Genomic DNA, 21,273 nt, shown 5'->3' with positions numbered 1-21,273 from the left:
AGTAAAAGAAGGTGCTCATGGTTATATACAGATATAGTATCTGTATACCTATATTATAGTATATAGGACGCAGGCGCCTCTAGATCTTTACAGTGCCCATTTACCTTTAAGAAAACAATGGGCTATATAGTTTCCATATAATAGAATATATACCTTTATTATAGAATGAGCTCTACAGTCACCTTCAACTATATTATGGCCATATAACTGAATATGAGATATCGGGGGCCATTTATTATTTTTTTTTCACACCAGATTCACTTAATGTTCACCCAAAATCCACCCCATAGCATTCTTCCCACTGACATCCAATGTAAGGAACATTCTTCCCACTGACATCCAATGTAAGGAGCATTCTTCCCACTGATCACCAATGTAAGGAACATTCTTCTCACTGATCACCAATGTAAGGAACATTCTTCTCACTGATCACCAATGTAAGGAACATTCTTCCCACTGACCTCCAATGTAAGGAACATTCTTCCCACTAATCACCAATGTAAGGAGCATTCTTCCCACTGATCACCAATGTAAGGAACATTCTTCTCACTGATCACCAATGTAAGGAACATTCTTCCCACTGATCACCAATGTAAGGAACATTCTTCCCACTGACCACCAATGTAAGGAACATTCTTCTCACTGATCACCAATGTAAGGAACATTCTTCTCACTGATCACCAATGTAAGGAACATTCTTCTCACTGATCACCAATGTAAGGGGCATTTTTCCCACTGATCCCCATTGTAAGGAGCATTTTTGCCATTGACAACTGACCTAAGGACAACCACACTAATGCACCCTGAGCTGCAGATTTAGTAATTATAGGCAGGGTCCCCCAAGACCTGAAAGTTATTTTAGGGTTTTCTCCATGTTAAAAAGACTGGGAAGGCCCTAGAAGATCCGCAGCCACCTACAGTCCATTTAGCTATATAATAGCATATATAAGAACCTCTTCTCCAATAAAGAACTCATAATGATAAACTCCAGTATGTAAAGTCTACATAAAAACTACATTATGGACTTCAGTTTACAGTCAGCTCCAAGAGCTCGCTCACACCACAGCACATGCATTGGTCTGCACTGGTGATGTACACTGCGCAGTTTTCCCATATGCTACGTTGTGGATTGTTGCGTTAACACAATGGGGTGGATTTACTAAAGGCAAATACACGGCTCAAACTGAAAGTGAAGCTGCAATCTGCAAGGGAATTTTTCCCAGAGTTTAGTCAATGTGATAAAGTTTCTCTACGCACAGATTACCCAATCACGTGCAATCACTTACGCATGATTGTATGATGGAAGTCAGCAGAACTTCACCACATTCATTAAGCTCTGGGGAAAATTCCCTTGGAGAGTAAACAGTCTGTTTGCCTTTAGTAAATCTACCCCAGGGTTTCCTTTTCAACTGAATGAGCACTGCAGGAAAATACCAATCAAGTTCCTCCACACCAAACTCGCCCATCCACGTCTTTATGGACCTTGCTTTGTGCACTGGTGTGAAGTCATGTTGGAACAGGAAGGGGCCATCCCCAAACTGTTCCCACACAAGTTGGGAGCATGAAATTGTCCAAAATGTCTTGGTATGCTGATGCCTTAAGCGTTCCCTTTACTGGAACTAAGGGGCCAAGCCCAACCCCTGAAAAACAACCCCCCACCATAATCCCCCATCCACCAAATGATTTGCACCAGTGCACAAACCAAGGTCTATAAAGACATGGATGGTCGAGTTTGGGGTGAAGGAACTTGACTGGCCTGACCAGAGTCCTGACCTCAACCCGATAGAACACCTTTGGGATGAATTAGAGCAGAGACTGCGAGCCAGGCCTTCTCGTCCAACATCAGTGCCTGATCTCACAAATGCTCTTCTGGAAGAATGGTCAAACATTCCCATAGACACACTCCTAAACCTTGTGGACAGCCTTCCCAGAAGAGTTGAAGCTGTTATAGCTGTAAAGGGTGGGCCAACTCAATATTGAACCCTACGGAGTAAGACTGGGAGGCCATTAAAGTTCATGTGTGTGTAAAGGCAGGTGTCCCAATACTTTTGGTAATGTGTGTGAGATTATACACACACACACACACACACACACACACACACACACACACCCAGGAGGAGGATACACGGGGTATTTTAACTAGGAGTCAGACATGAAGCTACATGAAGGGTACATATAAATCTTTTATATTAAAGTAGTACTAAAGGCTGAGACTTTTTTTTTTCATGGATACAAACATTTTAAATAGAACGCACAATACTAGTAAACTTTTAAATATAATTGTAATGTCTCATATTACCTCCAGTCTATCAGCCTCCACCTTCTCTGGGTTCAGGTGCCGATCTTCTCTGCACAGAGCCCTTAAAGTGGTTGTAAACGTTGGATTTTTTTTTTTTCTGTTAAATAACAAACATGTCATACTTACCTGCCCTGTAAAATGGTTTTTCACAGAGCAGCTCCGACCCTCCTCTTCTGGGGACCCCCTACTTTTGGCTCAATCCCTAGCCGCACTGTGTGCTTCTGTTGACACACGCAGTGCACCTATCAGTGATATGGGCAGGTGCCAATGGCTCCCGCTGCTGCATCTGAGTCCTGTGGGGAGGGAAAGAGCAGGATCATGTAAGTATGGGGGGGGGGGGGGGGGGGCAGGAGGGGAGCTGATCACAGAAAGAGATATGTATCTATCTAGTAGGGCTGGGGAAAAAATCGATTTAAATCTTGAATCGAGTTGAGAGGTCAAATCGATTCAAAATTTCAGCAAATCGATTTTTTTTTTCTCCCACCAGGACCGGCACTGACACAGGTGTCAGCGCCAGTCCTGAGGAGCTGCAGGCAGGAGTTTTTAGGTGAGGCCGGACGCCGCGGACTAGTTCGAAGCTGAGGCCTCACCTAAAAACACCTGTCCGCAGCTCCTCAGGACCGGCGCGGTGTCCAAAAAAACAAAAAAAACAATAAAAAAACAAAAAAAAAAAACAAAAAAAATAAAAATGAAACTCGATTCGAATCGAGTTTAAAAAAAAAATTGCAGATTTTTTAATTTTTTGAGAAACTCGCCCAGCTCTACTATCTAGATAGATAATAGAAGTTTATGGAAATATAAAGTTTTACTGATTTGAAGTAGATGGACTTGTGTCTTTTTTTCAACCAGACTATGTAATTATATATACAATTCTAGAAGTATATGGACATTCTCTATCCATCCACACAGAATTATAGAAGTTTATGGACAACACACACATTATTATTTATATATATATAAAAATATAGAAGTATAAGCACATTCTATAGACATAGAGGGGACTGTAAACCTAAATCTATAATATATGTATATAGGCAGTATACAGACAGGGTTATACTACTATATGCGCTCTGTATAGGTATCCAATAAATACTATCATATAGGTGTATAGAGAAATAGTAGGGACCAGAGTATTTTATATGTAAAAAAAAAAAAAAATATATATATATATATATATATTTTTTTTTTTTTTACATACATACACACCTTTATATCTATATTTATTGATGCACTGAAATTTTGGCCGCCGAAAAACAGGGTTTTCAGCGGTGTGCTGAAAGAAAAAAGTGCCGATAATGGCTGCCAAAAATGCCTGCAGTTTTACCTTGCTTATGGGGCGTTTCTCATAGGTCATATGACACAAAAAATGCATCAAAAACGCAACACAGCTGCATTTTTGATGCGTTCTTGCTGAGTTTTCAATAGGGAGGTGTGTTTTCGGCACGTTTTTTTTTTTTTAAACTGACCAAATGTGCACCAAGCAGGATTCTTAACGCTGCTTCAAAAAAGGTGCCAATAATGGCCAACAAATATATATCCATGGTCAGTAGTCTAGGCTCTCTCTATCTCTCTCTCTTTCTCCTGAGGGTTTGCCAGGAAGGGAGGGGGAATGAGTCATAAGAGGACAATTAGAATATCGTGCAAAAGTTCATTTATTTCACTAATGCAACTTAAAAGGTGAAACTAATATATGAGATAGACTCATTACAAACAAAGCAAGATAGTTCAAGCCAAGATTTGTCATAATTGTGATGATTATGGCTCACAGCTGATGAAAACCCCAAATCCACAATCTCAGAAAATAAGAATATTACATGCAGTCAATAAAACAAGGATTGTACATAGAACAATATCGAACCTCTGAAAAGTAGAAGCATGCATATGTTCTCAGTACTTGGTTTGGGCCCCTTTTGCAGTAATTAATGCCTCAATGTGGCGTGGCATGGAGGTGATCAGCCTGTGGCACTGCTGAGAGGTTATGGAAGACCAGGATGCTTCAATAGCGACCTTCAGCTCTTCTGCATTGTTCGGTCTCATGTCTCTCATCTTCCTCTTGGCAATGCCCCATAGATTCTCTATGGGGTTCAGGTCAGGAGAGTTTGCTGGCCAATCAAGCACAGTAATCCCACGATCATTGAACCAGGTTTTGGTGCTTTTGGCAGTGTGGGGAGGTGCCAAGTCCTGCTGGAAAATAAAGTCATCATCCCCATAGAGCTCATCTTCAGAAGGAAACATGAAGTGCTCCAAAACCTCCTGGTAGACCTCTGCGTTGGACTTAATGAAGCACAATGGACCAACACCAGGAGATGACATGGCTCCCCAAATCAACACAGACTGTGGAAACTTCACACTGGACTTCAAGCATCTTGCAGTGTGTGCCTCTCCATTCTTCCTCCATACTCTGGCTCCTTGGTTTCCAAATGAGATGCAAAATTTGCTCTGATCAGAAAAGAGGACTTTGGACCACCGAACAACAGACCAGGTCTGTTTTTCCTTAGCCCAGGTAAGACTCTTCTGACGTTGTTTGTTCAGGAGTGGCTTGACAAGAGGAATACGACATTTGAAGCCCATGTCCAGGATCCGTCTATGTGTGGTGGCTCTTGATGCCTCCAGCCTCAGTCCACTCCTTGTGAAAGTCGCCAAATCTTTTGAAGGGCCTTTTCCTGACAATCCTCTCCAGGCTGTGGTCATCCCGGCTGCTTGTGCACCTTTTTCTTCCACACTTTTCCCTTCCACATCACTTTCTATTAATGTGCTTTGATACAGCACTTTGGGAACATCTAACTTCTTTTGCAATTACGTTTTTGAGGCTTTCCCTCCTTATGGAGGATGTCAATGATGGTTTTCTGCCGGGTCAGCAGTTTTTCCCGTGATTGTGATTCCTACTGAACCAGACTGAGAGACCATTTAAAGCAGGGGTCTCAAAGTGGTGGCCCTCCAGCTGTTGCAAAACTACAAGTCCCATGAGGCATTGCAAGGCTGACAGTTACAAGCATGACTCCCACATGCAGAGGCATGATGGGACTTGTAGTTTTGCAACAGCTGGAGGGCCACCACTTTGAGACCCCTGATTTACAGGCTCAGGAACCCTTTGGAGGTGTTATGGCTTAATTAGCTGATTGGAGTGGGACACTTTCAGCCTAGAATATTGATTGCACCTTTTCACAATATTCTAATTTTCTGAGATTGTGGATTTGGGGTTTTCATGAGCTGTAAGTCATAATCATCACAATTATGACAAATCACGGCTTGAACTATCTTGCTTTGCATGTAATGAGTCTCTTATATTAGTTTCACCTTTTAGGTTGCATTAGTAAAATGAATGAACTTTTGCACGATATTCTAATTTTTCGAGAATGAGATAGATAGAGATATATATCTCTATCTATTACACACACAGTGGAACCTCTGATTATGAGCATAATCCGTTCCAGGAGAATGCTCATAATCCAAAGTACTTGCATATCAAAGCGAGTTTTCCCACAGAAGTCAATGGAAACGAAAATAATTTGTTCCACATTGACTTCAATAGGATGCAATACCGCATCTGGCCGGGGGAGGGGGGCGCCGGAGAGCCTTGGAAACGCTCGAAAAGCCCCAAGGACACTTCGGCTGACCTCGGCAAAACTCGGAAAAACTTCCTACCTGAGATTTGCCGAGGTCAGCCGTGCTGTCCTCGGGCCTTTCCGTGCATTTCCGAACAGCGCTGATCGCCTGCTATCGGCGACGTTCGGCTCTGCTCCGGCGCCCCCCCCCCACCCCAGGCCAAAAGCGGTACTGCACACCGCTTTGGCCTGAAACGTGCTCGTTTTGTGAGACAACACTCGCAAACCGAGTTAAGATTTTTAAAAATACAGTGATCATATTGCAAAACGCTCGTTAACCCCGTTACTTGCAATCCGAGGTTCCACTGTGTGAGTGTAGATTTTTTTTTTATATTAACCACTTCTGGACCGTTGCACGCAGATATACGTCCTTACTTTGAAGAGGATATCTTTGTTATGGCAGCAGCTAGCTGCCATAACCCCGGTATCCTCTTCTTCGGCCGGCGATCCGGTTTCCAATAAGAGTGGTCTCTACGGTGGATTCGCTCCGCTTACCGGAGCCGTCGGCAAAGGCGATCGGATCTTCACCCTGGCTAGACATGGAGACGAGTGAGGGGAAGATGGCCCCCACCCGTCTCCATACCATTGCAGGACGGAAGCGACATCAAAATGTCACTTCCGCCCATAGCTCTTAAAGGGCCTTTTTTTTAATTTTTTTTTTTAATTGTATTCAAGTGTAAATGTGAGATCTGAAGTCTTTTTGACCCTACATCTCATATTTAAGAGGACCTGTCATGCTTTTTTTTTCTATTACAAGGGATGTTTTCATTCCTTGTAATAGGAATAAAAGTGACATTTTTTTTTTTTTTTTAAACAGAAGCAAACACATACGTGAGTAGCGCCCGCATATGAAAACGGTATTCAAACCACACATGTGAGGTATCGCCGCTGATCGGTAAAGCGAGAGCAATAATTCTAGCCCTGGCCGTCCATTGTAACTTAAAACAGAATTTTTGTAAACGTCGCCCATGGAGATTTTTAAGGAAGGGTAAAACTTTGTCGCCATTCCACGAGCGGGCGCAATGTTGAAGCGTGACATGTTGGGTATCAATTTACTCAGCGTAATATTATCTTCCACAATATAAAAAAAAAAAATGGGCTAACTTTACTGTTGTCTTATTTTTTTAATTAAAAAAGTGTATTTTTTCAAAATAAAGTGCGCTTGTAAGACCGCTGCGCAAATATGGTGTGACAGAAAGTATTGCAACGACCGCCATTTTATTCTCTAGGGTGTTAGAAAAAAAAAAAAGTATAATGTTTGGGGGTTCTAAGTAATTTTCTAGCAAAAAAAAACTGTTTTAACTTGTAAACAACAAATCTCAGAAATAAGTGGTTAAAAACGGTTAATTTTGGTTTTGGCCAAGTGCATCCTGAATTTTCGGCATTGGAATTTTCATTTTGGTGCACCAGTATTTATAATGTACATATAGATCTATAGAATATACCCTATATCACCTCTAAGTGTGTGTGTAATATACATATTTATATTTTTTTTTATAAAATCTACACTCCCCTCTGTAATAATATTTCTAGAGATCTATAATATTATATCTATAGAGAAACCATTATACTCTATAATCTCCTTATACTGAAAAATACAATGTGTATCTAACTAGAATAAAGTCTACAGATTCTCTATAACGTCTATAGATCTAAAGTGTCAGAAGGATAGAATGTATATATATTATAGAATAAAGTCTACAGATTCTCTATAATGTCTATAGTGTCAGAAGGATAGAATGTATAATTATATATATATTTTATAGAATAAAGTCTCCCCTCCCCTTTATAATTAACATTTCTATAGAACTCCAATATAAATGTTTATAGATCTATAATCTTCTGTCTGTGTCTCTCTCAATATATATATATATATATATATATATATATATATATATATATATATATATATATATATATCTCTATCCATAGAGAGACCATATAGATAGTGTCACAGAAGAACTCTATACAACATCTATAAGTTCATCCATAGCCCTATACAGGATACAATGAATGTGTATATGTTATAAAAAGTGTCCCCTATATAATATTTTTATAGCTCACTAATCTCCTGTCTGTTTAGAGCATATATGACTATAACGTCCATATCTCTGAAGAGATGAGAATATATATATATATATATATATATATATATTTTTTTTTTTTTTATTTAGAGAGTCTTCCCTATATAATATTTCTATAGATCTCCAATAGAAGATTACACATTCACAAACATTTCTATTAGAGATCTATAGAAATATTATATAGGGGAGAAATATATATATAAAATTTTATATAGTTTTTTTGTATCCATCTATACAGGGTTATAGACACATATGCTCTATAGAGACAGAAGATTATAAATCTACAAACATTTATATTAGAGATCTATAGAAATGTTGTTATATAGGGGATACCTTCTATTATATATATATTTATGTGATATATAGTATGTCATAGAAAAACTCCTAAATATATATATATATATATATATATATATCCCCATTTATATTAGAGATCTATAGAAATGTTATATAGGGGAGACTTTAATATATACACATTCATTGTGTCCTTTTGTGGGGAGGTTGTACATACACCTATAGAGGTCTATAGGAGCCATAGACAGAAGATTACACATTCAGAAACATTTCTGTCTCTATGGCTCCTATAGACCTCTATAGGTGTATGTACAACCTCCCCACAAAAGGACACAATGAATGTGTATATATTAAAGTCTCCCCTATATAACATACAAAAACATAGATATATAAAATGATATATAATTTTTTTTCTCCCCTATATAATATTTCTATAGATCTCTAATAGAAATGATTATCAATGTAATCTCCTGTCTCTATGGATCCCATAGACTTCTATAGGTCTATGTAAAATCTCCCCATACAGGACACAATGAATGTATGTGTGTGTATATATATATATATATTTTTTTTTTTTATTTATTTATTTTTATAGAGAGTCTCCCCTTTCTAATAATATTTCTCTAATATAATTTTTTGTGGTCTGTATAGAGCCCATATATATCTATAATGTCCATATCCCTATAGAGAAGACACAATATATATAGTATGTCATAGAAGAACTCTATATCCCTATACAGAAGGATACAATGACTGTATAGACAATATATATATATACACATGTCCCCTATATAATATTTCTATAGATCTCTAATAGAAATGTTCATGAATGTATTCTCCTGTCTGTATGGATCCCATAGACTTCTATAGATAGAATCTCCCCATAGAGAAGGATACAATGTATAGATGATGATAATGATGGATCCCCTCCATAGACTTCTATAGAGGAGGATACAATGTATAGGAGGATCTCTCCTCCCCGGTATATGGGGGTGATATGAGATCCGGGTGTCCCGGTTGGTCGGTATTATGGGGTGTCCGGTCCCCGCCCCCTCCTCCCCGGTCTCCCCGCCGCCCCGGACTCGTCCACAGAGCGGACAGGCGGTGGGCGGGGCCCGGTGGAGAAGGAGGAGGAGTCCCTCGCCGCCCTCCTCCTCCTCCGCCGCTCCCCCCCTCCCCGGTCCTCCTCTACCTTGTTCGGTTATCTCCGCTCTCTGCCGGTGACCCGCCCTCTCCGCTCTCCCCCGGGCTCTGCCTCCGCCGCTCTACAGGCTGGGAAAAAAAAATGGCCGCCCCGCTGAGCACCGGAAATGCCGATCGGCTTCCGCACGAGCTCCAGGCTGCCCCCCATCGACCATGGCGGGTAAGGTGAGACGTGTGCGGCGCCGACCAGCGCCACCTGCCGGAGGAATCCGCAGGCCCCTCCCCCCCAATCCACGCACAGCGCCGGAGTGTGATGAGGGGGAGGGGCGGTCTGTCTGGCTGCTATGGAAACCGGAAACCTGACCCCTCCCCTCCATGGAGGACAAAGAGTGTGTGAGGGGGGAACAAGATGGAGGAGCAGGATGTCAGGACATAACATTGAGGGGGCATGACATGGGGTACAAAATATTAAGGGGGGTGAAATAGGGGGTATATTATATAAGGGGTGGGGGGCATGACAATGGAGTACAGAATATGAGGGGGGCATTACATGGGGGTACCTAATGGGGGGGCATGATATGGGGGTGGGGGGGCATGACATAGGGGTACCTAATGGGTGGGGCATTACATGGGGGGCATGACATGGGGGAACATAATAAGGGGGGCATGACATAGGGGTACACAATGAGGGGGGGCATGACATAGGGGTACACAATGAGGGGGGGGGGGCATGACATGGGAGTACATAATGAAGGGGGCAAGACATGGGGGTACATAATGGGGGCATGACATGGGGGTGCATAATGAGGTGGGACATGATATGGGGGTATATGAGGGGGGCAAGACATGGGGGTACATAATGAGGGGGGGCATGACATGAGGGTATATAATGAGAGGGGCATTACATGGGGGGTACACAATGAGGGGGGCAAGACATGGGGGTACATAATAGGGGGGATTGATATGGGGGTGCATAATGAGGGGGCATGGCATAGGGGTGTATAATGGGTGGGGCGCATGACAATGGAGTACAGAATATGAGGGGGCATTTTAGCAGGGTGCATGTACATGGGGGGCCTTAACATGGGAGGCATGACATGGGGGAACATAATAAGGGGGCATGACATAGGGGTACACAATGAGGGGGACATGACATGGGGGTACATAATGGGGGGCATTACATGGGGTACATAATGAGGTGGGACATGACATGGGGGTATATAATGAGGGGGGCAAGACCTGGGGTACATAACTGGGGGCAAGACATGGGGGTACATAACTGGGGGCAAGACATGGGGGTACATAATGGGGGGCATGACATGGGGGTACACAAAGAGGGGGGCATGGCATGAGGGTATATAATGAGAGGGGCATTACATGGGGGTACACAATGAGGGGGGCAAGACATGGGGGTACATGATAGGGGGGATTGATATGGGGGTGCATAATGAGGGGGCATGGCATAGGGGTGTATAATGGGTGGGGCACATGACAATGGAGTACAGAATATGAGGGGGCATTTTAGTGGGGGGCATAACATGGGGGGCATGACATGGGGTATGTAATATAAGGGGGCATGACATATGGGGTAGGATATGAGTGGTGCATATGGGGGGTACAGAATATGAAGGGCATGACATAGGGGTACAGAATGAGGGGCACCATGACATGGGGGAGCAGGATATGAGGGGAATGACATGGGGGTACAGAATATAAGAAGGCATGATATGGGGGTACATTTTATGAGGAGGGCATGACATGACACTACATAATGTGAGGGTTCATGGCAAGAGGGGTACATAACATGGGGGTACTGAATATGAGGGGTGCATTACAGCAGGGTGCAGAACATAAATGGAGGCGTAATATGGGGGGTACAGAATGTAAAGGGTGAATGACATGGGGGTTAAATAATATGAGGGGGAGATGACATGGGGGTACAGAGTGGGGGGGCAGGATATGAGGGTCGCAGGATATGAGGCGGGCACAACATGAGGGGGGACATGATGTGAGAGGCTGGATATGAGGGGAGCTTGACATAGGGGGTATAAAATATAAGCTGGGCATAATGTGTGGGGGGGGGGGGTTACACAATATGAGGTAGGCATGACATGGGGGTTCAGAATGAGGGGGTACATGACATGGGGGGCAGTATATGAGGGTAGCAAATAACTTAGGGGTACACAATATGAGGGGGGCGTGACATGGGGGGGGGGATAAGTAGGGACATGGCATGAGGGGAGACATGACATGAAGGGCAAAATATGAGGGGGGCACATAACATGGGAGTAAAGAATATGGGGGGCATGACATAAGGGTACTTAATGTGAGGGGGGGCATGATATGAGTGGTACATACGATTGGGTTACAGAATATGGAGGAATACAGAATGAGCACGGAGGGTACGAATCATGAGGGGCGCATGACATAGGGGGGTACAGAATATGAGGGGGGCAATACAGCAGGGTGCAGAGCATGAAGGGGGACATAACATGAGGGGTACAGAATGTGACGGATGCATTACATAGGGGGTACGTAACATGAGTGGGGCACAGAACATGAGGGGTGCATGATGAGGGGTACATAAAATGAGGGGGAGCATAACATGGGGATACAGAATATGAGGAGGGGGGCATAACATGGGGGGGTACAGGGTATAAAGAGTATTATTATGGGGTACAGAGTATAATGGGCATATAACATGCAGAAAACAGAATGAGGGGTACAGAATATAAGGGGTGTACATAAAATGGGGGGCTCAGGGTATGATAGCTACATTGAGGGGGCAGGGAATGAAGGGTATATAGCATGGGGGGGGGTATACCATGGGGAGTCACAGAGTATGAGGGGCACATGATATAAGGGGGTACAGAGTATGAGGGGCACATGATATAAGGGGGTACAGAGTAACATGGGGGGGGGTACAGAGTATGAAGGGTACTCAGCATGGAGGGGATGCACAATATGAGGGGCACATAGCATGGGGGGGCACAGAACATGAAAGGTATATAACATGGGGGTAGCAGAGTATGAGGGGCACATAACATTGGGGGAGGGGGCACAGAGCACTAGGTCCATCCCTGGCCAGGTGGGGTTGCCCCTTTTTCCTGTAAACAATGGGCGGACTTTCCTCCTATGACTAGCATTAGACTGGAGGGGGTTGGGGATTGGGGGGGGGGGGGTCGGTCTGGTTACCATCCCAGGAACACATCACTGCTGAAATCAGCCCCCCCTCCCCTCCCCCCATAGTCCTGAGTGTCTTTATACAACTAGGATGACTCCATATGATATTTCCCAGAATGGATGAGGAATTCTCATTTGTACTGGATGTGGGTCGGTATAAAATACGGATGGGGAAGAATGTACAGGAATTATAGAATGTAACAATCCGCAGACAATCATATTCGTTCCACCTTCACTATTAACCACTTCAATACCGGGCACTGTCACCCTCTTCCTGCCCAGACCAATTTTCAGCTTTCAGCGCTGTCACACTTTGAATGACAATTGCGCGGTCATACTACTCTGTACCCAGATGGCATTTTTATCATTTTTCTCACACAAATAGAGCTTTCTTTTGGTGATATTTAACCACTACTGGAGTTTTTATTTTTTGCTAAACAAACGAAAAAAGAACGAAAATTTTGAAAAAAAAAAGTTTTTCTTTGTTATAAAATTTTGCAAACACTGATAGGCAGCACTGATGGGCCCTAATAGGCAGCACTAATGGGCACTGATGACGAGGCACCGATGGACAGCAGTGATGGGCACTAATAGGCCGCACTGAAGGGCACTGATAGGTTGCTCTGATGGGCACTGATAGGTTGCACTGATAGGTTGCACTGATTAACACTGATAGGGTGCACTGATGTGCCCTAATAGGCAGCACTGAAGGGCACTGATAGGTTGCTCTGATAGGCACCGATGAGGAGGCACTGATGGGCAGCAGTGGTGGGCACTAATAGGCAGCACTGAATGGCACTGATAGGTTGCACTGATGGGCACTGATAGGCAGCACTGATGGGCACTAATAGGCAGCACTGATGGGCACTGATGACGAGGCACCAATGGGCAGCAGTGATGGGCGCTAATAGGCCACACTGAAGGGCACTGATAGGTTGCACTGATGGGCACTGATAGGTTGCACTGATGGGCACTAATAGGCAGCACTGAAGGGCACTGATAGGTTGCACTGATGAGGCAGCACTGGTGGGCATTGATGAGGAGGCACTTATAGGCAGCACTGATGGGCACTAATAGGCAGCACTGATGGGCACTGATAGGTTGCACTGATGGGCACTGATAGGTTGCACTGATGAGGCAGCACTGGTGGGCATTGATGAGGAGGCACTGATAGGCCGCATTGATGGGCACTAATAGGCTGCACTGAAGGGCACCGATAGGCTGCAATGATGGGCACTGATAGGCAGCACTGAAGGGCACTGATAGGCTGCACTGCACTCATGGGCACTGATGAGGAGGCACTGACTGGCAGCACTGATAAACAGGACACTGATGATCAGTGCCCTGATTATCAGTGTAGATGTCCCCTTTCACACTCGCCAGTTACCGGCTGGTCACATAGTAAAGTACCGCTGTGATTGACCCTTTACCCTGATCCGTGATCAGCTGTGTCCGAAGGGGCGCACCGCAGCGGGCGGCGTGGTGGGAGGACGTCAATAAATGCCCTCCCAGAACTGGACCCTTTTCAGCTATAGCGCAGTCGGCAGGTGGTTAAAGGAATACTCCATGTATTTTTTTTCTTTTTTTGTTCTTGATGCCATGTCATTGTGTTCTATTAAAGCGGATCTACACTACATCCGAACACCACAAACCAAAACCGCTATTTATCCCCCACCCCATCCATCAATCCGTGTCTCTGTGCTTTATTTTGCTGAGAAATGACTTTGAACCCCCCCCCCCCCCCCCCCAAGCATTTCTAGCTACCACCATCTTGAGTAAGGGCAGATGATTAATGCAGCATATACTTCCTGGAATCCATATGCCCTTACCTCAGGCATACAGGCCAGGAGGATGTGCTTAGCTGAGAAAACCCCTCCTCTTCTCCTCCTGAAGACTCCCGGGATGTATGACATCATTTTGCCCTAGTCCAGGAACCAGGAAGTAACTAAATTGCAGTCAGCTGCAATTTTCTGTAACTGAATAAATTCTAATTTCTCTTATTTGCAGTCGCAGATTCCGGATCCCGTGTCCAGGACTTCTCAGATATCTCCACCACCTTCTCACCTGAATGGTAACTGCTATCAAAGACTCTGGAACTAGACGCGGTGCTGCTGTTTGTATTATGACATCGCTGGTACTGGTCAGTTGGCTATAGGGTAGGAAGACCCTCCAACTCTGCAGTCAGCCTGAGAAAAGGGGTCTACATCAGAATCTCCAGGGCAGAAGCATAAAGAGATGAAAGCTGATCACTGTAAGCACCCCTGTCAGTGGTAAGTGGTTTGTCTCATTCCTGTTAACGCCTGGCGTTAATGCACTTTAGTATGGGTGTTAGACTGGAATTAATGCGCTTTAGTATGGGCATTACACTGGTGTTAATGCGCTTTAGTATGGGCATTAGACTGGCGTTAATGCGGTTTAGTATGGGCGTTAGACTGGCGTTAATGGGCTTTAGTATGGGCGTTAGACTGGCGGTAATGCGCTTTAGTAGGGGCGTTAGACTGGCAGTAATGCGCTTTAGTATGGGCGTTAGACTGGAATTAATGCGCTTTAGAATGGGCATTACACTGGTGTTAATGCGCTTAAATATGGGCGTTAGACTGGTGTTAATGCGATTTAGTATGGGCATTAGACTGGTGTTAATGCACTTTAGTATGGGCGTTGGAATGGCGTTAATGCGCTTTTGTATGGGCGTTAATGCGCTTCAGTATGGGCGTTAGACTGGCGTTAATGTTCTTTAGTATGGGCATTAGACTGGCGTTAATGCGCTTTAGTATGGGCATTATACTGGCGGTAATGCACTTTAGTAGGGGCATTAGACTGGAATTAATGCGCTTTAGAATGGGCATTACACTGGTGTTAATGCGCTTTAGTATGGGCGTTAAACTGGTGTTAATGCGATTTAGTATGGGCATTAGACTGGTGTTAATGCACTTTAGTATGGGCGTTAGAATGGTATTGATGCGCTTTAGTATGAGCGTTAGACTGGCATTAATATTAATATGAGTGTTAGACTGGCATTAATGTGCTTTAGTATGGGCATTAGACTGGCGTTAATATGGGTGTTAAACTGGTGTTAGCGCACTGTAGTATGGGTGTTAGACTGGCGTTAATGTGCTTTAGTATGGGCATTAGACTGACGTTAATGCGCTTTAGTATGGGCGTTAGGCTGGCGTTAATGCACTTTAGTATGGGCGTTAGGCTGGCGTTAATGCGCTTTAGTATGGGCGTTAGGCTGGCGTTAATGCACTTTAGTATGGGCGTTAGGCTGGCGTTAATGTGCTTTAGTATAGGCGTTAGGCTGGAATTAATGCGATTTAGAATGGGCATTACACTGGTGTTAATGCGCTTTAGTATGGGCGTTAAACTGGTGTTAATGCGATTTAGTATGGGCATTAGACTGGTGTTAATGCACTTTAGTATGGGCGTTAGAATGGTATTGATGCGCTTCAGTATGAGCGTTAGACTGGCATTAATATTAATATGGGTGTTAGACTGGCATTAATGTGCTTTAGTATGGACGTTAGACTGTCGTTAATATGGGTGTTAAACTGGTGTTAACGCACTGTAGTATGGGTGTTAGACTGGCGTTAATGCGCTTTAGTATGGGCGTTAGACTGGCGTTAATGCGCTTTAGTATGGGCGTTAGGCTGGCGTTAATGCACTTTAGTATGGGCGTTAGGCTGGCGTTAATGCGATTTAGTATGGGCGTTAGGCTGGAATTAATGCGCTTTAGAATGGGCATTACACTGGTGTTAATGCGCTTTAGTATGGGCGTTAGAATGGTGTTGATGCGCTTTAGTATGAGCGTTAGACTGGCGTTAATATGGGCGTCAGACTGGCATTAATGTGCTTTAGTATGGGCGTTAGACCGGTGTTAATGTGGGCGTTAGACTGGTGTTAACACACAGCAGTATGGGTGTTAGACTGGCGTTAATGCGCTTTAGTATGGACATTAGACTGGCGTTAACGCACTGTAGTATGGGCGTCAGACTGGGGTTAACGCAATGCAGTATGGGCATTAGACTGGCGTTAACGCAATGTAGTATGGGCGTTAGACTGTCATTAACGAACTGTAGTATAGGTGTTAGACTGGCATTAACGCACTGTAGTATGGGCGTTGTACTGGCATTAACGCACTGTAGTATGGGCGTTGTACTGGCATTAACGCACTGTAGTATGGGCATTAGACTGGCGTTAACGCATTGTAGTATGGGCGTTGGACTGGCATTAACGCACTGTAGTATGGGCATTAGACTGGCATTAACGCACTGTAGTATGGGCATTAGACTAGCGTTAACGCACTGTAGTATGGGCATTAGACTGGCGTTAACGCACTGTAGTATGGGCATTAGACTGGCGTTAACGCACTGTAGTATGGGCGTTGGACTGGCATTAACGCACTTTAGTATGGGCATTAGACTGGCGTTAACGCACTGTAGTATGGGCATTAGACTGGCATTAACGCACTGTAGTATGGGCATTAGACTAGCGTTAACGCACTGTAGTATGGGCATTAGACTGGCGTTAACGCACTGTAGTATGGGCATTAGACTGGCTTTAGTATGGGTGTTAGATTGCCATTAAAGTGCTTTAATATGGGCGTTGTACTGGCATTTTACAAGCATTAATGAGGCTTTAAAAAAACTCCCCAAGCATCCTATGCGTGATTTTGAAGCGTTTGATGCGTGTTAAAAGTGCTCCACACCTATTTTTTTTTTTTTTTTAAAGGGAAGTGACATTACAGGAAATAGAGTTGGAGGTGTGGCTTGTCATGGTGAATGGTTCCTGTGCCCGCCATCAGCCTGGCTTCCTGTACTCGGCTTTATCTCATGTTTTGCCTCCTGCAGATGGTTGTGATGTATGGAGCGATTGGCTGAGCAGAGGAAGAAGAGAAGGGCATCCAGACACTCTTGCCTACATCCAATTGTCTCCCAGAGATATTCTAAGGGGCACTTTCATGCTGTATATCATGCACCTACCTTCAGAAGTTGCGTACTTTCAAGTCCCACTCCTTTCTCTTTATCTCTGCCTTCAGAAGTTGATGTCGGCCATCTACAGGCAGCACAAACAGGAAGTGCAGAGAAGGAAGTGACTACAGGACACTCTATCCTCTCCTCTATCATTACAGGGCATTGTGGGACATTATATTCCTCCTGCATAATTTTTTTTTTAAAACCAATTTTATTGCGCTGCAACCATCTGCCCGTGCCTTTGCCCTTGCAGAGCGTTAACATTACTTAAATGAGAGGCGTTGAAAGGCTTCAAACTCCTCCAGACACGACACGAGGCTTCAATTTTGAAGCGATGTGATGCTAACGCTTCATTTTCTGATCATGTGAACAGCACCGTGTGCTGTCCATTGTATGATTTGCATAGGCGTTTGGGGAGCATTAAAAAAACACCCCTCAAACGCCTGCTTTCAATGCCAGTGTGAACTTGGCCTAAAGGAGGAGTATAGAGAAGTAATGGGGACACTAGTTCTGGTGACCTGGGAAGCCCCAAGGGATTCTTTTAATTTGCAGGGATTTCCTCTCACTTCCTGTTTGGCTATGGGACAGGAAGTGAAGGTAAAGCTCCCCAATAGGACGTTGTGTTCATGTACGATTAAAATTTTATAGTCTGCACATCCAGCTTTTGTCATACGAAAAATCTGAATCGGCTGTCAAAAGCACTGTACTAACGATCCGAAAATCGGCAGATGGTTCGCCAGACGAAATCTAACTTCCGATTTTCTTATCGTGTTTACTCTATCCAACAATGAAAAAAAAAAAAAAAAAATAGTTTTGCCTATAGTTCTACTTTAAACACAAAAGGCAAATTGTTATTATATTGCAGCTTACCGATTCTGAGATGTGATGACTGCATTCGTTTTTCTTTTTTTAGGCTTTCTATCTTCTATTTTCACCGGGTGATCCAGCCAGTTTTAAAAAAAAAAAAAGAACAAGCTCGCTTCCAGATGAAAGCAGTTCACAGGGATGAGACCAACCATTTATCACTGACAGGGGTGCTTACAATGATCAGCTTTTATTTATTTATAGGGAAAGGTTAGTGTTGGAACCTTAAAGTGGTTATAAACTCTTACAGACCACTTCCACCTACAGGTAAGCCTAGATTAAGGCTTACTGTAGGTGCTTGAAATATCTCCTAAACCTACACTGTTTAGGAGATATTTACTATTTCCCCGTACGATGAGTTCTTCCGCGCACGCGCCGATGTATTCGGCGCATGCGCACTCTTGAAAGGGCACGCTGTGCCGTTTCAAGCCGGGGTCATGCCGTGACTGGCGGCTCCCGCGCGCATGCGCTGGAGTGACGTCACGCAACTCCGGCCAGTCACAGAGCCGGAGTTCGCGGCCCCGGAAGGAAGAGGGGTGAAGATTGGACGCTCGCTGCCAGTGAGGAAATCGGTGACATCGCAGGCTCCTGTGTCAGGTAAGTGACACATAATGGGCTGCTATGCGATGCATAGTAGCCCATTATTCTTTACCTTTGCAGGGAAACAAAGAGGAAGTAAAACCCATCAGGGTTTACTTCCTCTTTAACAGTGGATATGGTAGTGATTGCTTATTCATATATATACAACTTAATGTATTTAGCTTATTGCGCGGCACTGTTCTTTTATATAGTTTTTTTGATATATAGGTGTAAGTGTGAGCACTTTTTTGGTGTCAATAGGAATATTATATATATATATATATATATATACATAGCTCCCAACTGTCCCTGATTTGGAGGGACTGTCCCTGATTTGGAGCAATGTCCCTCTGTCCCTCATTCCCCCTCATTTGTCCCTCATTTTTGGTCTGATCTATATAGTTGTATATAAAATGCACTTTTTATCTTTCAAAAAGTGTTTCCCAGCGCTAAACCTTTCATCCAATTTTTAAATTGCTGCATTTGTAAATTTTAAAAGCCAATATAAAGGAATAGTAGTGGTAAAAAAAAGCACCTGTGGGTTTAACTAACCTTTTTTTTGGTTAATTCTCCTTTAAGGGGGTGTGGCAGGGGGCGTGTCCTATGCCTACATACATTTGCTAGTAGGCGTCCCTCATTCCCATCTCTAAATGTTGGGATGTATATATATATATATATATATATATATATATATACTGTATATACACTTCTTTCACTGTTTACACTATTATATCATACTTCCCAACTTTTTGAGATGGGAATGAGGGACACCTACCAGCAAATGTATGCAGGCATAGGACACACCCCTTGCCACGCCCCGTTAAAGGAGAATTATACAAAAAAACAAGATTGGTTAAACCCACAAGTGGATTTTTTTACCACTATTATTCCTTTATATTGACTTTTGGAATTTACAAATGCAGCAATTTAGAAATCAGATGAAAGGTTTAGCGCTGGAAAACACTTTTTGAAAGATAAAAAGTGCATTTTATATACAACTATATGGATCAGACCAAAATGAGGGACAAATGAGGAGGAAAGAGGGACAGAGGGACATTGCTCCAAATCAGGGACAGTCCCTCGAAATCAGGGACAGTTGGGACCTATGTTATATATATCAGCTCTGGAGCTTTTCATAATTTATTTATTTATGTAAAACCTTTATCCAAAAAGAGAAAAAAAAAAAAAAAACGGTTTGCTGTAACTGATTATAAAGTATTAGCTGGAGTTTGGCTTCCATTTGTAAGTGTATCTAAATCTTCGAATCCGTCTAACACTCCCCTCCCCACCCAGCCTGACAATGCTGCTGTCCAAAGGTGCCCCCTGTGCACCTTCATCCAGAGTGGGGGGGGCGCTCTAATACAGGAGGTGTGTTACTAGTCAGATCACCAGGTGAAAACAGCGGGGGAAAAAAAATAATAAAAAAAAGAAAAAATTGCAGCCACCACATCTAGTGATTGGTAATTTACAAAATAGGGCATTTTTGGTTTTTGGGTTTTATATCGCTTTAAGCTTTTTTTGTCCTTTTTTCATCTCTATCCCCAGAATGCGCGGCCCGTGCAACCCGTGTGAATGAGGCCCTGGCGGCAGGAGTAAGCGTTTAGCATAAAGGTAATTTGTGTGTTCGCTTTCCTGGTCCTGTAACTGTAATAAGAATAAAAACCGCGGAAATATTATTGTCGGGGAGAAGGGCCCGAGAGCTTGTCCTTTTTTATCGACTAAGGATATAAATAAGTCTCGCTTACGGCCGCCGAGATTTTAGCGCTGTGCACAAGCCATAAAGCAAGCCATTTACAAAATAAGAACTTGACATTTAAATAGTGCCGATTCCATTATGTGGGCTCACAAATCAGGTTACCTCCTGCCGATATTGCTGTCACAGAGACAGACATCACAGCCGTACACAATACGGCGGTATAATGCGCCCAAACAATGCCGTGACTTTCTCAAATTATTGCCGCCTTCTGAGAACGCTTCGCTCTCTGAAAAAAAAAAAAAAAAAAAAAATGACTTCCCGTTTAAGGGGTCAGTCTGCCCAAGGCAAACATTTCAATTACAGGTGAATGCTGGAAGGAAAGAAAAAAATCACACAGGAGCTTCTTAAATATCCTTAGTGCCTGTTGATACTTTGCCAGGTTAACCGCAAATGGTATTTCAACACACCTGCAACCATTCTTTGGAACACATCACACCACAGCGCATGTGCAGCGGTACACCATGATGCGCTATAACATTAATGCTTCGTTGGCACT

At 43.5% G+C, this 21,273-nt stretch overlaps 1 protein-coding gene across 8 annotated transcripts in view; it reads right to left on the bottom strand.

The window, feature by feature from the left end:
* Positions 1 to 21,273, bottom strand: part of CCDC71 (coiled-coil domain containing 71) — a 112,125-nt gene that overhangs the window by 12,595 nt on the left and 78,257 nt on the right. The window contains exon 1 of one of the 8 annotated variants that reach the window (XM_073591801.1): positions 9,475 to 9,598. The exons of 6 other annotated variants lie outside the window; for them this stretch is intronic. The gene's annotated coding sequence lies outside the window, so the exon portion shown is untranslated. Of the gene's footprint in view, positions 1 to 2,299; positions 2,601 to 9,474; positions 9,599 to 21,273 lie in introns of those variants that run through there. One more of the 8 variants, XM_073591805.1, reaches the window with a different exon arrangement.

Source organism: Aquarana catesbeiana, linkage group LG07 (genome assembly GCF_042186555.1).
Source record: "Aquarana catesbeiana isolate 2022-GZ linkage group LG07, ASM4218655v1, whole genome shotgun sequence".
Taxonomy (NCBI): Eukaryota; Metazoa; Chordata; class Amphibia; order Anura; family Ranidae; genus Aquarana; species Aquarana catesbeiana.
The sequence above is the reverse complement of the archived record's forward strand: the minus strand, read 5'-3'. Positions and strand labels throughout refer to the sequence as shown.